We start from the raw sequence: 14,343 nt of genomic DNA, 5'->3' as shown, positions 1-14,343 counted from the left end.
TAAGGACCACTGGGGGAAGAGGGGGGATGACTAAGGACCACTAAGGGGGGAGGGGACTAAGGACCACTGGGGGAGGAGGGGGAGGGGACACTAAGGATCACTGGGCGAGGAGGGGGGACACTAAGGACCAGTGGGGGAGGAGGGGGGGAGTAAGGACCAATGGGGAAGAGGGAGGGGAGTAAGGACCACTGAGGGAGGAGGGGGGAAGGTCCACTAGGGGTTTGCCAGAGGGAGGACCACCAAAGGGGAGGGAGGGAGGACCCTTAAGAGGGGGAGGGGGAGTGAGAAGACCACAGAGGGGGGACTGCAGAGGGACAGGGGGCCAAGGGAGAACACTGAGGGACAGGAGGGAAGGGGAAATCACTAATTGACAGGAGGGGAGAGCACTATGACATTTAAAAAAATTAAAATAAAGAGCTGCTCCCCTCTCAGTCCCTATCCTATCCCACAAACCCTCTCTTTTACACTACACACATACACAATTCATCCCCCCACACACACACAGAAACATACAATGCATCCTTACACACAGACACACCCGAAACACACAATGCATCCCTTACGCTCACACAAACACTCATTCTCTTACACACAGAAACAAAATGCATCTCTTACACACTCAATGCAACCCTTACAGACACACACTGCATTCAATTACATACACAGAAGCTCCTACCTTCGAGGGACTACTGACAGGCAGGGCCTGTGCAACCTGTAAGGCGACCTAGGCAGCCGCAGGGGGCGCCGGATCCCTGCACCCGGTCATCACCGGTGCATCTCCTCATGCTGCGCCGCCTGAGCGCTTTAGCAAGCCCCAGGCGGCGCAGCAATGCTGTGTGGGGGCGGCCGGATTTGAGTGACCGGCAGGAGGGAAGCACAGAGCGCTCCCTCCTGCCGGTCTCTCAATGTAGCGTGGCCGGGCGGCGCGGAACGCGGGACAGGTACCTCTGTTTCCTGTACCCGGCCGCTGGCGGACTGACAGGAAGTGCTCACTTCCTGTCAGTCCGCCGGTGGCCGGGTACAGGAAACAGAGGTTCCTGTCCCGCGTTCCGCACCGCCCGGCCACGCTACATTGGCAGGAGGGAAGAGGAAGAGGAGGGTAAGGACCACTGGGGGAGGAGGGAGGGGGGACCCTTAGGACCACTGGGGGAGGAGGGGGGGGGGCTAAGGACCACAAGGGGTTGGAGGGGACTAAGGACCACAAGGGGGGTGGAGGGGGAGGGGACACTAAGGATCACTGGGGGAGGAGGGGGGACTAAGGACCACTGGGGGAGGAGGGAGGGGGGACACTAAGGACCACTGGGGGAGGAGGGGGGACTAAGGACCACTGGGGGAGAAGGAGGGGGGACTAAGGACCACTGGGGGAAGAGGGGGGGGACTAAGGACCACTAAGGGGGGAGGGGACTAAGGACCACTGGGGGAGGAGGGAGGGGGGACACTAAGGACCACTGGGGGAGGAGAAGGGGGGCAAAGGACCACTGGGGGAGGAGGGGAGGAACTAAGGACCACTGGGGGAGGAGGAGGGGGGACTAAGGACCACTGGGGGAAAAGGGGGGGACTAAGGACCACAAGGGGGGTGGAGGGGACTAAGGACCACTGGGGGAGGAAGGGGAGGGGACACTAAGGATCACTGGGGGATGGGGGGACTAAGGACCACTGGGGGAGAAGGAGGGGGGACTAAGGACCACTGGGGGAAGAGGGGGGATGACTAAGGACCACTAAGGGGGGAGGGGACTAAGGACCACTGGGGAGGAGGGGGAGGGGACACTAAGGATCACTGGGCGAGGAGGGGGGACACTAAGGACCAGTGGGGGAGGAGGGGGGGAGTAAGGACCAATGGGGAAGAGGGAGGGGAGTAAGGACCACTGAGGGAGGAGGGGGGAAGGTCCACTAGGGGTTTGCCAGAGGGAGGACCACCAAAGGGGAGGGAGGGAGGACCCTTAAGAGGGGGAGGGGGAGTGAGAAGACCACAGAGGGGGGACTGCAGAGGGACAGGGGGCCAAGGGAGAACACTGAGGGACAGGAGGGAAGGGGAAATCACTAATTGACAGGAGGGGAGAGCACTATGACATTTAAAAAAATTAAAATAAAGAGCTGCTCCCCTCTCAGTCCCTATCCTATCCCACAAACCCTCTCTTTTACACTACACACATACACAATTCATCCCCCCACACACACACAGAAACATACAATGCATCCTTACACACAGACACACCCGAAACACACAATGCATCCCTTACGCTCACACAAACACTCATTCTCTTACACACAGAAACAAAATGCATCTCTTACACACTCAATGCAACCCTTACAGACACACACTGCATTCAATTACATACACAGAAACACACCTTGCATCCCTTACACACACACACCCCCAGAAACATACAATGCATTCCTTACACGCAAACACACACTGCATCCACTATACACACACTACATCCCTTACACAAATTGGTATCCCTATACACTACATTCTATAAGAACACACACATTACATCCTCTACAATAACACATAAAACATCCCCTACACACATACACTCCACTACCTTGAGAGAACTCATGGGTGGGCCATGTAGGTGGATTTATGTGTGGGCATTGTAGGCATACTCACGGTTAAGCCCTGGGGGCCCAGACCTTGAGCTGTGTAAGGGGCCCCAAAAAATGGCGCTGCTTCCTGTTCTACACCAGACCTGTGGAGCCAGACTGAGCCCATCATCAGCCTATTGTCCTCATCTGGTGGTAAGTAGGCAATCCAATATATTATTAGTGGCACTAATCTCTAATTTACCTCACATTAAATGGATACTATAGTTACCAGAAGCACTACAGCTTAATGTAGTGGTTCTGGTGTCTATAGCCTGTGCCTGTAGGCTTTTTAATGTAAACACACTGTCTTTTCAGATAAAAGACACTTTGTGCAGACTGACTTTGGCCCATATGGCAGAGCATATGAGTGGGGCATTGTGATGTCACATGGTGGGCAGGACATATGAGGGGGGCGGCAATTCTTTTTTTGCCTAGGGTGGCAAAAATCCTTGCACCGGCCCTGCTGACAGGTGTTTAGTAGACATGCCCCCACTGCAGCTAATGGAAGTCTTTGTCTTTCAAATTTTTAAGATTGATGTCATGTTGACAACCATATACTTACCGTGGACACCATCATGTTGCCACAATTGTTAACCCTCGCACTGCCAAGGTTTGTTTTATTATTTATTTATATACAGTGGAACCTCGAACGGTACCATTCTCGAACAATTCGGAAGTCGAAAAAAAATTTTGAGTAAAAAATTTCTCTGTACGCGAACGATCTTCGGTACCCGAACATACAACAAAGAGCCAAATGTCTCGATACGCAAACGATCTTCGGTACCCGAACATACAACAACGAGCCATGTCTCATTTTCAAGTCAGACAAATATTATAAATAATTGTAATAATGGCCAACAGTAATTTTTTTAGCAATTTGGAAGGCAGAAACCACTCAAATAAATGTAAAGTGCTTATTGTTAGAGTGATCTCTGCATTTTCTAAGCATACTTATAAAAGTAAAATGCTGTAATTTTTTGGGTCTGGAACGGATTAATCAATTTTACATTAATTCTAATGGGAAATGTTGATTCGGTTCTCGAACACTTCGGGACTTGAACAGCCTTCGGGAATGGATTAAGTTCGAGTTCCGAGGTTCCACTGTGTATATATATATTTTTTGTGTTACTGTTTCTTCACTTGTAGCACAAGCAGATAGTCTGGATTTTCAATATCTAGATCTGGATTCCAGCCATCTGATAGTTTTAGGACAGGGTGAATTCAGACAGACATTTATGCCCATTAGAAACAGACAGTCATAGAGAGACAGAGAGTCTGTCAGATTACTACAACAACAACAACAACAACAACAACAACAACAACATCATTTCAAAACAAAATAAAACAAAGTTACCACACATAAAATCCCACTCTCAGCTTTTTTTGTATGAGTTTTATTTATATCATTATTATTAACAGTATACAGCATTTTTCATTCAGATTGCAACATTATACCTTATAGATAGATAAGGAACCTGCAATTGGAGCATTTCATAGTAAATACAAAACAAAGTGTCAGCCTAGTGGGAGGGAAGGTGCTGCTATCTGAGGAGAAAGCGATCTGTGTAACGTGCTCTATAAGGAAGTGCAGGAAGAATTAAAAAAAAAAAAAGACATGTCACAACGGGCTGACAGAGGGGAGTTACCTCTTTTATAAAGATCCAGCCTCATTCCAGGATACAACTCAGCAAAGGAAGGAGAGGACACAGAATAACCCAGGGACTTGGGACACACTGATAGCACAGAAATGCATACCTTCTGTCAGGGGCTGCCATGACATAGTAAAGATTGGTTTATGAAATCTTCTTGGACCTTATTGGCTGCCACCAGAAGATCCAACATCCATTCTATGACCTCACTGACTGCTACCATCAGAAGTTCCAACATTCCACCACACTTTCTAGGATCGTGTTGCCTACCACCTACCACCATACCCAACTTTCCATCATCCCTTCTAGGACCTCACTGTCCACCACCAAAAGATCCAACATTCCACCATCCCTTCTAGGACCTCATTGACTTGCTAAGGGCAGCACCTGCTATATCCAGGTGTCTGGAGCAGCCCTGCCTCCATCATGGACCTCCCAGAGGAGCAGAGTTTGCATTGCACAAGCCCTGAGAGGCCAACAAGGGGACATCGCAAAGGTGGGGCACGTTCAGGATCTCCCCAACGGTTAAGGTGCCAGAAAATAGTTAACCGAGGGCTCATGTCTTCTACCTCTGAGAGGCGCAATGAGAGGGAAAGGAACAGGGTGAAACTGGTCAACATGGGTTTTGCCAAACTTAGGCAGCACGTGCCCCAAGCCCAAGGACCCAACAAGAAGATGAGCAAGGTGGAGACCCTGAGATCAGCTGTAGAATACATCAGGGCACTGCAAGACCTTCTGATGGATAGACAATCTTCTGGAGATGGCCAGGGGGCCAGGACAGGCTCTAACGGGCTCTCCCCCTGCGGCAGCAGCTGCTCTGGAGATTCGGGGTCCATGCCCTTGTCCCCTGGGTCCTGCTCATCTTGTACATCTGAAGAGTGCTCCCAGGAGGACAGTAGTAACGTATCTGATGCAGACATATTCCTAACACTACACGGCTGGGGATAGCTAAGAGGTTAGTGCACCTGACTGCTTTTTACTACATTGTATACTGGGAACCTTCTGTGCCTTGATAATAGAAATACGTTTAGATGATGATCTTTATCAATAATGACCAGATAACAGTTATATGTGGACCACCAGTGTATAGGAATAGGTAAAGTATATTTTCAGCTGTAGTTGGGGTACAACTCTCATCACCTTCAGTCATGTTGCAGTTGTTTGAGGGTGCTGGGAGTTGACAGCCATAGTTGGAGGACCAACTTTTAACTCTTTGATTTTGTATTGCATTTTTATTAAGAACTGCACAGCTCTTCTGTAAGCTTATTCAATATCCAGGTCCATGCTAAACCAAGACACCCAGACTTTCTCCATATCACACACACACACACACACACACACACACACAGAGTTTGATGGCTTATTTTACCATCAGCCAATATATAGAATCATTTGAATTTGTTTTTATAAACTAACTGCAGGTTCCACAACACTGTGCAACGTAACAGATTTACAAACAATAAAAAAACTACATAAAATATATAATATACACAGAAGTAGATGGGTTGGAGGGGGTGGGGGTGAGATTGAATGGATAAGAAGGAAGAAATGTATTTACTATAAATACTCTATCAACCCAACCCCCTCCCCAGGTCAATAAGGATAGACTCCAGGCAGATTCGGAGTTATAGCAGTTCAGTTGGTATTTTATCATGCAACAGCGGGTTAATAAATGCACTAATCAGACTGCTCTCTCTAAACTGCAGAGCTAGGAATTCAATGAAGTGTAAGTTGTCAGCATACTCAAAAACAATGTCATTTTTAGGCTGCAGTTAAATGAAAAAAAAAATGAAAAAAGATAATTTTGGAGATTATTTTTCCAATCTGCCTTTTGTGGCCTGAAAAATTGAACTCACTTTCAATTCACTTTAAATTCTTGACATTTTTCACTTCAGTGATTAAACCTGTCAGTGTCTTCTAGTGACTCCTTAAACATCATTGCCAACCTTTGTAAATAATTTCCAAGGACAGTTTGTGGCAAGTATTCACACAGATGTACACAGACGTACACAGACACACACTAACACACACACACAAACATAGAAAGACTCAAAGAGATACACACATACTAATACACACACAAACTCCCTGACATACACAGACACACACACACACAACAAGACTAAAAGAGATACACAAATACTAATACACACACAAGCACCCTGACATACACAGACACACACACACACACACACACACACACACACACACAGAAAGACTCAAAGAGATACACGCATACTAATACACACTCAAACACCTTCACATACACAGACACACACAGCAAGACTCAAAGAGATACACACATACTGACATACACACAAACACCCTGACACACAGACACACACACAGCAAGACTCAAAGAGATACACACATACTAATAGACACACAAACACCCAGACACACACTGAGAAAATCTCACACAGACATACCGAAATAAATAAAGATAACGCATATTCCTCTCCATTTTCCCATGGGTCCTGAAGCAGCTACATTGGCTGTAGTTCCCCCTTGAAATGTGGGACAAGATGTTTAGTTTTCCTGGGACTGTCCCAGCAAATTCAGGACTGTTGTCAACAATGCTTATGGCTGGGGTAACGCACAATAGAGTGCGTCTGATTGTCGAGAGCTGTATTACAGTACTATTAACATCTTATTAATGATATCACAGTATTATTATTTTTATTATTCGATGTACTCATTTATTGTCAGGTTTCAGACTTTATCACAAAGTTTATATTCATTTGCTATCAAATAATAGCAGATGTAAATGTTGATTTTCTGCAGCACATTTTACTAATCCAGTCTGGTATTATTTTTCTTACTTTCAAAACATGTAAGTGGACTTTGGCAATGTAGTCATGCTGGGTACTTCTTTATATTTATCAATGACATATTAACATCTAAATGGAAATAACTCTGCACCATATACTACTTTATTTTAATAGTGGGACTTTGTGTATACATAGGCATAAGTTTTCTTTTAACTTGATAAACTACCACAAACTGACACAAAATGTGCACTAGAGAACTAATGGGAGGGGAAGTGAGGGCTGTTTGGACATCCGTTAGGGCAACGGGTATTCAACCTTCAGCACTCTAAATGTTAAGGACTACATCTCCCATAATGCTTTTACAGCCATAATGCTGGCAAAGCACCAGATGACATGTAGTTCACATCATCTGGCGTGCCAAAGGCTGCCTACCCCTGGACATCAAGCACACCTCTAGCACATTCCTCTGAGTGCGAACATCGGTGGTTATAGATTCATTTTGCTGGAGGGGAAAACGCAAAGTTTTTTTCTGTTTTTTTTTTTTTTTATAAAGGTGCTGGAGGGTAATGTTATGAAGTTAAAGTTTGGAGTTATTCGAGGTAGGTTTACAGAATATTAAAATGAGATTGTTAAATTATTTTTGAGTTTTTAGAAACTGGAGTTTAGGATTAATTGTCAACATCGGGGTTTCTGGGAGCTAGATTTAGGATTAAACGAACACTGGAAGCACTCTAACAACCTCATCTTATTGGAATTGTTGTAGTGCCTGCAGTATTGTCCCCCGTCCCCCCCTCCCAGTCATACTCACCAAAACTCAATATTAAAATAATTAGCTTGGAAGTCACAAATCCAAGTCCTCTGGGTATAAGAGCCTGGAGTCTTACTTCTTACCGTAACATACCATGACGTCACGCGCATGCGCAGTGCCATCACGGCTACCATAGAGAATCAATGGGTACATTTGAGTTCAATGATTTTCAATGGAAGAATCGAAGGCACATCGCTCCACAATGCTTTATGAGGACCATTGGATTGGCCCGTCGTCCTGAAGGCAGCTCTCAGGATGACATAATCTGAGGAGGAGGTCACGACTCACGGCAGCACTGAGGGAGACTCGGCGATGGAGAAAAGGGGAGTAATTTGTTGATTTTTAATTTATTTTGTTATTTATTTAAACAGTTGGGGGGACTTAATTGCCAATTGACAGGGCTGTAGCGTTAGAAGTAAGATATGTATTCCTAACACTACAGTGTTCCTTTAAGGATTTGATGTCAGGGGTTATATGGGTACATAGGGGGAGGGGGGTATTAAGACAAAACCAATGCTATCGATGCTATAGTGGAGCAAAGTGCTAAATAAAGAGCAGTCACCATGGTAACTAATGAAATGTATCTCAGCATTTAGCACTTTGGCTCAGAAAGCAGCACCTGTTCTGCCGTAATAAATCTCTAGAATGAACATTCCCTCACCTGATGCAAACTATAACAACTTATATGGTTGTTCACTAAAATGAGAATTCAGAGTGAATTTCAAATGAAAGGCAAAAATAGCCAAAGTGCAAAAAATCTCTGAGTCAGCTATGCTTCCAGTTCGGCTAGTTTGACCATAGATTTTAAATTCACTTAGAATTTTCGCTTTAGTGAAAAACCCTGGTAATCTTGAGATGAGCACTGAAAGTACGGAGCTAATACCATAGTACTTCAAATACTACAACCCTCAACCAGCCGTATGCAGCATGAAATGGAAAAACCGAGAACAGCAAGGGACAGTGTTTATGGTAAATAGTTGTGACAAAATTCTCAGAGAATAAATGAACATGCCCTTTCAGTGGTCTTACCTTTTGACGCCAAGGGCAATTTACCTTTACCCCTCTGAATGACAGTGGCGTCCACAACGTGCTATGGACTTTCTCCAAGCATACATCATCATCAGATTGTCTTGTGACTTAGATTAATGAGAGTTATAAAAAAATAAGAAGCAGAGTTCATTGATCATGCAGCCATACTGTGCCTGCAGAATAGTAAAAATCACAATTATTGTAATTGTAGAACTTCCCTTGAATTGAAACAACAAGCTTCCTGATGTCAATAACTTAAATTCCACTGAAAGATATATATATTTTTAAAAATGCTGATTTAGATGGCAGATAAGAGATAAGAGATAGATTGCTCATTCTGGCATTCAATCCATACTTAAAAAGCACAACTGCTGTTCAACTTTGTCCGTTACCCCCTCCACTGGAAGGCCATTCCACACTCGTACATGCCTTTCTGTAAATATACACGATCAAAATTCAGTTTATTTTGCCTTAACCTCCAAACATATCCATTTGTTATTAAATATATGGTCCTATATTGCTTGCCTACAATGTCACAGTGATATTTTATTTTGAAGTCCTTGCACGATTACGCTAGAGTTTCCTTCACATTGTTTCAATGTCTCGGATAAACTTGTAACTAAATATATTATTGTTATCAGCATCTATCTAGCGTCAACATATTCCGCCGCGCTTTATAATTTTATAAAGGGAAAAATTTAACAATACAAAATGTTACAGGAACAATAGGTTGATGAGGATCCTGCTTAAAAGAGCTTACAGTCTATAAAGTAATGATGAAGGTGCAGGCCAAACTTTGGGACCTGGACTCTAGAATTGAAATGTATTGTGTCCTGTAAAAAGCAGTTATTAATTTGCATAGATCTTGATTGTTGTATTCATTGCATTATGATATCTGTGCGTTTGTAATTTCTATCTCTCGAGCCTTCGTGAGTGATTCCCAATATAGTTTAACTTTACTGTACCTGGCACGTGGGTTGCGAATGAATGCGTATTAACGGCCATCAAAAATATTTCAGTTGTCAACTCACTGCAAATTACAGGGGTTTATTTTGTAAACTCCGAACCGTAGCACAATAAAATCCGAATGCCAATTTTTTAGGGCCCAAAATTTGACCTTCACATTCAGGATTACATATCTCCCAAGCGTCCCTATTCAGGAGGGACAGTCCCTATTTCAAGCCCAAATCCCTCTGTCTATTTTTTCTGTCCTTATGTGCCTCTTTTCTAGGAGCTCCGTCTTGTTGGTGTGTCTGAGTGTATAACAGAGCTCCACAGTAATAATACTCGCAGTAATGTGTCTTTAAACTACAATTAATGTGTTTAGAAATCAGTCTGTGTAAATAAGATACATTGTTATTTTTCTAAATTACATTTTAGTTGTTTTTCGTAAATCACCTAAAATTTTTAAAAACAGCCCCGCCACTGATTACACCCCCACACACACCCCTAAAATTAAAATGTCCATCCCTTGTCCATTACAAATTTTGGGAGGCATGGAGTCATTCAGTAAACATTTAATTTTAGTGAATTATAACCAAATCCACTCACAAATTCTGGCTACTCATTTGTTGTGAGCATGGTGTCATTGTCCCCATACCGACTGGGGTCTAATCATTAAACACTGACAATGTTATTCACTAGAGTGTGAAAAAACAGGAATTGAAAATAAATTAAACAGGGTTATTTACTAAAGTCCAAATTTTAGTGAATTAAATTCAAATAATTCAAATTTAGGCAAAAATACACAAACTGTGTGACTGTGAATTTGCTCCCAAAACTGCTATTTTTGTTTATATTTTGCCATTGTAATTTAATTTACAAAAATTCATAGTTTAGTGAAACAACGTTCTTCAGCTAAATTTGAATTCTAGACAATTCACACTTTAGTGCCTATATTCTGCTGTTGGGATTTAATTTACTGAAATCCAGAGTACATTAAATAATCACGTTTGAGTTCTTGAATCCATACTTTAGTAATAGCGTTGTTACTGTATCACTAGACCCCAGCTTTAGGGAGGCACAATGAAACCATCCTCGATAAACATTAATTTTTGCGTTTTGCATCAATGGAGAGTTTGTCATATGACGAACATACAAATGAGGGATTATTTACACAGCTCTAGTTTATGCAAATTCGAGAGACAAAAAAGGCAAGCACGGTGCTTACTATAACCTTTATTCACCACTGAAATAGTCAATGCCTTTCTACCGTTTCTGATACTTTAAAGGACAACTGATTAAAAATGTTATTAGAGCTCTCCATGCGGTGTACCTCATTTTTAGATTTATGGCCCCCACCCCGCCACAATAACTCAATTTCACGTCAGTTTAATATAATATGTATCTGCATGTATTTCACAATACTTTTCTTTTTATTAAGCATGTAACTGCCACCATTTAACGCATTTAAGTCAAATTTTTCTATTATTAGTTACCAATATACTAGTTTCCGTTTTGTCATTCCAGGCACACACACATGGCTGGTGCAAGGGGTAGGGAAGGTATGCATTTTTTTAAACTTTTTTTTTTTTTATTGTAAATACTGTAAATAAATAAATCATTATGTATGCGGGTGGGCAGAATAAATCAGCTTGGTCCCTTTTTTTTTATAATTTAGTGTCAGAGCTGGACTACCCATTAAGCAACCAAGGTGGTCGCCTAGGGCCGGTTTCGGACAACTCTGGAACTCTGACTCTGAGCAGGCCTGGCTTGAGCTGGCTTGGAGATCAAAAAATCTGCCTGCACGGCCCTGTGCTCCCTCACTCTGTTGGTGTAGTGTTGTGGTATGTTCCAATATCAGATACAGACCACTTTAAGAGCACCCTTGTGATCCCCCCAGGCATTCTCGATGACTCAGAACGCCACAGCAGGAATCTGAGTCGTTGACTGGCCATCAGAACTGTGAGCGCACTCTTAAAGAGGGCTGTACCTGATATTGGTGTAGGCAATGTAGCTCCTGCTCAGCCACAACATACACATAGCAATCAACTATCACACATACACTCAAACCCTCTCCCCCCCCCCCCCCCCCCCACAGCACTCAGAACACTCAGCCAATAAACACACATGGCACTCATTCAACACATACCACTCACAGAAACAGAGCATAGGGCTCTAGGAGGGGGCCCCAGTCTTGCACCCTGCCTCGGGCTATTTGGCTATTACTATGCATATGCACGCTCTACGACAGCCTGTACCTTGATCACAGGTGGCCAGTGAAGACGTGATAGCCTCTTCTGTTGTGCTCCTCACAATCCAGATTTGACTTCAGAATAATCCCACGAGGATCAAGTGTTAGTCATATGGTTTTAATTAAAATCTTTATTATCATTATTATTATTATTATTTTAATATTATTTATATAGGGCCAACAAATTCCGTAGCGCTTTACAATGGGGCAGGAATAATAATTACGATTTGATGCACATGGTCCATTTTTGATACTTTAATAGTTTGATTTGCTTGTGCCCATTCCTTAACTTGCAATCACAGCATTCTAATGACTGATTTAGGTTGAAAATATTAGTTCAGTTCTGTGAAAAAATTCCAGGAATTCAATTATTGGATTCTTTATACTTTTACTCAAATTCCAATTATTCTTGATGTTTTAAAGTGAAAGTAGACGGGAGTAGGTTGCTCATGTCTTCTATTGCTTCTTAAATCTTTGTTTGGTCAAGAGAGAAAGTTCTTACTTTTAGAGATCACTTAATGTTTACTGGAATGTTTGTCTGTGTCTGCTTAAATCCCCTCTTGTTGGAGACTAATACCCTGTGACTCCTCTTTGAGAGGTGCCTTGTTGTGGGTGTTTTTCTTGCTCGCTTTATCTAACATCATTGGAACTCTCTTTGTACTGTTGTATCTGTCTGTGTTTTGTAAGATAATGTGGGAACACAGTCTATTTTCTGGACGTTAAACAGGACTTATTTATACTGTTTTTACGTCTGGCTAATTTAAAATGGTCAGATATGGGGAACTTAATTAAGGTCTACTTGTAGGGGTTAAAAAAAAAACTTCAAATGAATACCTTATTTGCCTGTATAGTTTAAATGTATTTGATTTTACACTTTTAACATATCAAGGTTTAAATAACAAGAGCCTTAAAAATTTCATAATTTGTTTTAAAAATCCACCTTTTTGGTTTTTAAAATAGCAAAGAAAGGCCTGTACTAGCATTTACAAGATTAAGTTTGATGGTTTCATTAATGGGACAAAAGGCCATGGACTCTCTCTCTCTCTCTCTCTCTCTCTCTCTCTCTCTCTCTCTCTCTCTCTCTCTCTCTCTCTCTCTCTCTCTCTCTCTCTTCAATGGGTTGTATAGCTAAATGCATTAAAAATAGCAATAAATACATAGATACTTCACTTTTGAAGGTCCGAATTTTTAGGAAAACCCCTGGAACTTTAGCTTCTAATGTGATCTACAACTATATTTTGCTGGGTTTCATGTGATTCCTTTGTGGTTAGAACTCGACCTATAATTGCTCCTTATACATTACCCATTTGGACTATACTGCATGCTTTTAATAATGCGATCTATTTGTTAATCTCACAATTTATTTTATTTTCTACCCACAGACTCCATGACTGAAATCCTTTTAAGGTCTCTATGATCAACAAGGACACGAAAATGATGTTCCACTTAAATGTTCCACCGATGCCTTGAATCCAAATATAATATAATATATTAAGACAGATATTTATATGAAACGTTGTATATAGGTGGTAGCATTCTATTCTGCCATTTTAAAAAAAATTTTATTTAATGCTATTCCAGGTAATATATTTAGTTAAAACAGTATTTTATGCCTTGATTTTAACCGATAACCGAGCAAGAAGAACTTGATGTACATTGTGGGTATTTGTGGATAATTTTCCTAAAAACTGTGCAGCGAAAAAAAGCCTTTACAATTCACAAAAGTCTTTAAACATTCTTTTCTTCAATGGAATCAATTGTATTATAAAAACCTCTTCTTTTTTTCTGCCTTAAAAAAAAAAAAAAAAAAAAAAGTACTATTTGCTAGAAGTCTTTAGTCCCTGGAGGTTACATAAAAGACTATAAGACTTTTAATGGATTTAAAGGTAAACAGACCCGCAGCTTAAAAAAAAAATGCAAACATTAAAAAAAGTGGAAGAAATTTTTAAAGATCTCAGACGTATTAACGATTGCAATAACATTTCTTTATTTATTTTTGCTTTTTTTTTAAATTTTATTTTATCTGTCAGGTGTTTTAAGTTGGGCAGTTACTGTTTTAAAAGGACCCTATCATAATAATTTCTATACAGACACAGTGGTTTTAATGGCGAACATACGTTTTCATTGTCTGTTTCGTTTGTATGTTTTCTTTATACCTGTTTTATTTTAAGATTGCTCGTAAACTGGTCCTGTGACATCTATTTCATAGGACTTTTAATTAATTATTCTTTGTTACAAAATGTACACTATGGGCTTAATTTATGGCCACCGTTGTTTAGAGATTCTGGTGAAGTCTCGTTTTTA

The 14,343-nt window shown here is 41.8% G+C and overlaps 1 pseudogene; it reads left to right on the top strand.

Annotated features, from left to right (window-relative positions):
* Positions 1 to 4,204: 4,204 nt before the first annotated feature.
* LOC134576781 (achaete-scute homolog 1a-like) lies at positions 4,205 to 13,832 on the top strand (annotated as a pseudogene).
* Positions 13,833 to 14,343: the final 511 nt, after the last annotated feature.

This window comes from Pelobates fuscus, chromosome 11, assembly GCF_036172605.1.
Source record: "Pelobates fuscus isolate aPelFus1 chromosome 11, aPelFus1.pri, whole genome shotgun sequence".
NCBI lineage: Eukaryota > Metazoa > Chordata > Amphibia > Anura > Pelobatidae > Pelobates > Pelobates fuscus.
The sequence above is the reverse complement of the archived record's forward strand: the minus strand, read 5'-3'. Positions and strand labels throughout refer to the sequence as shown.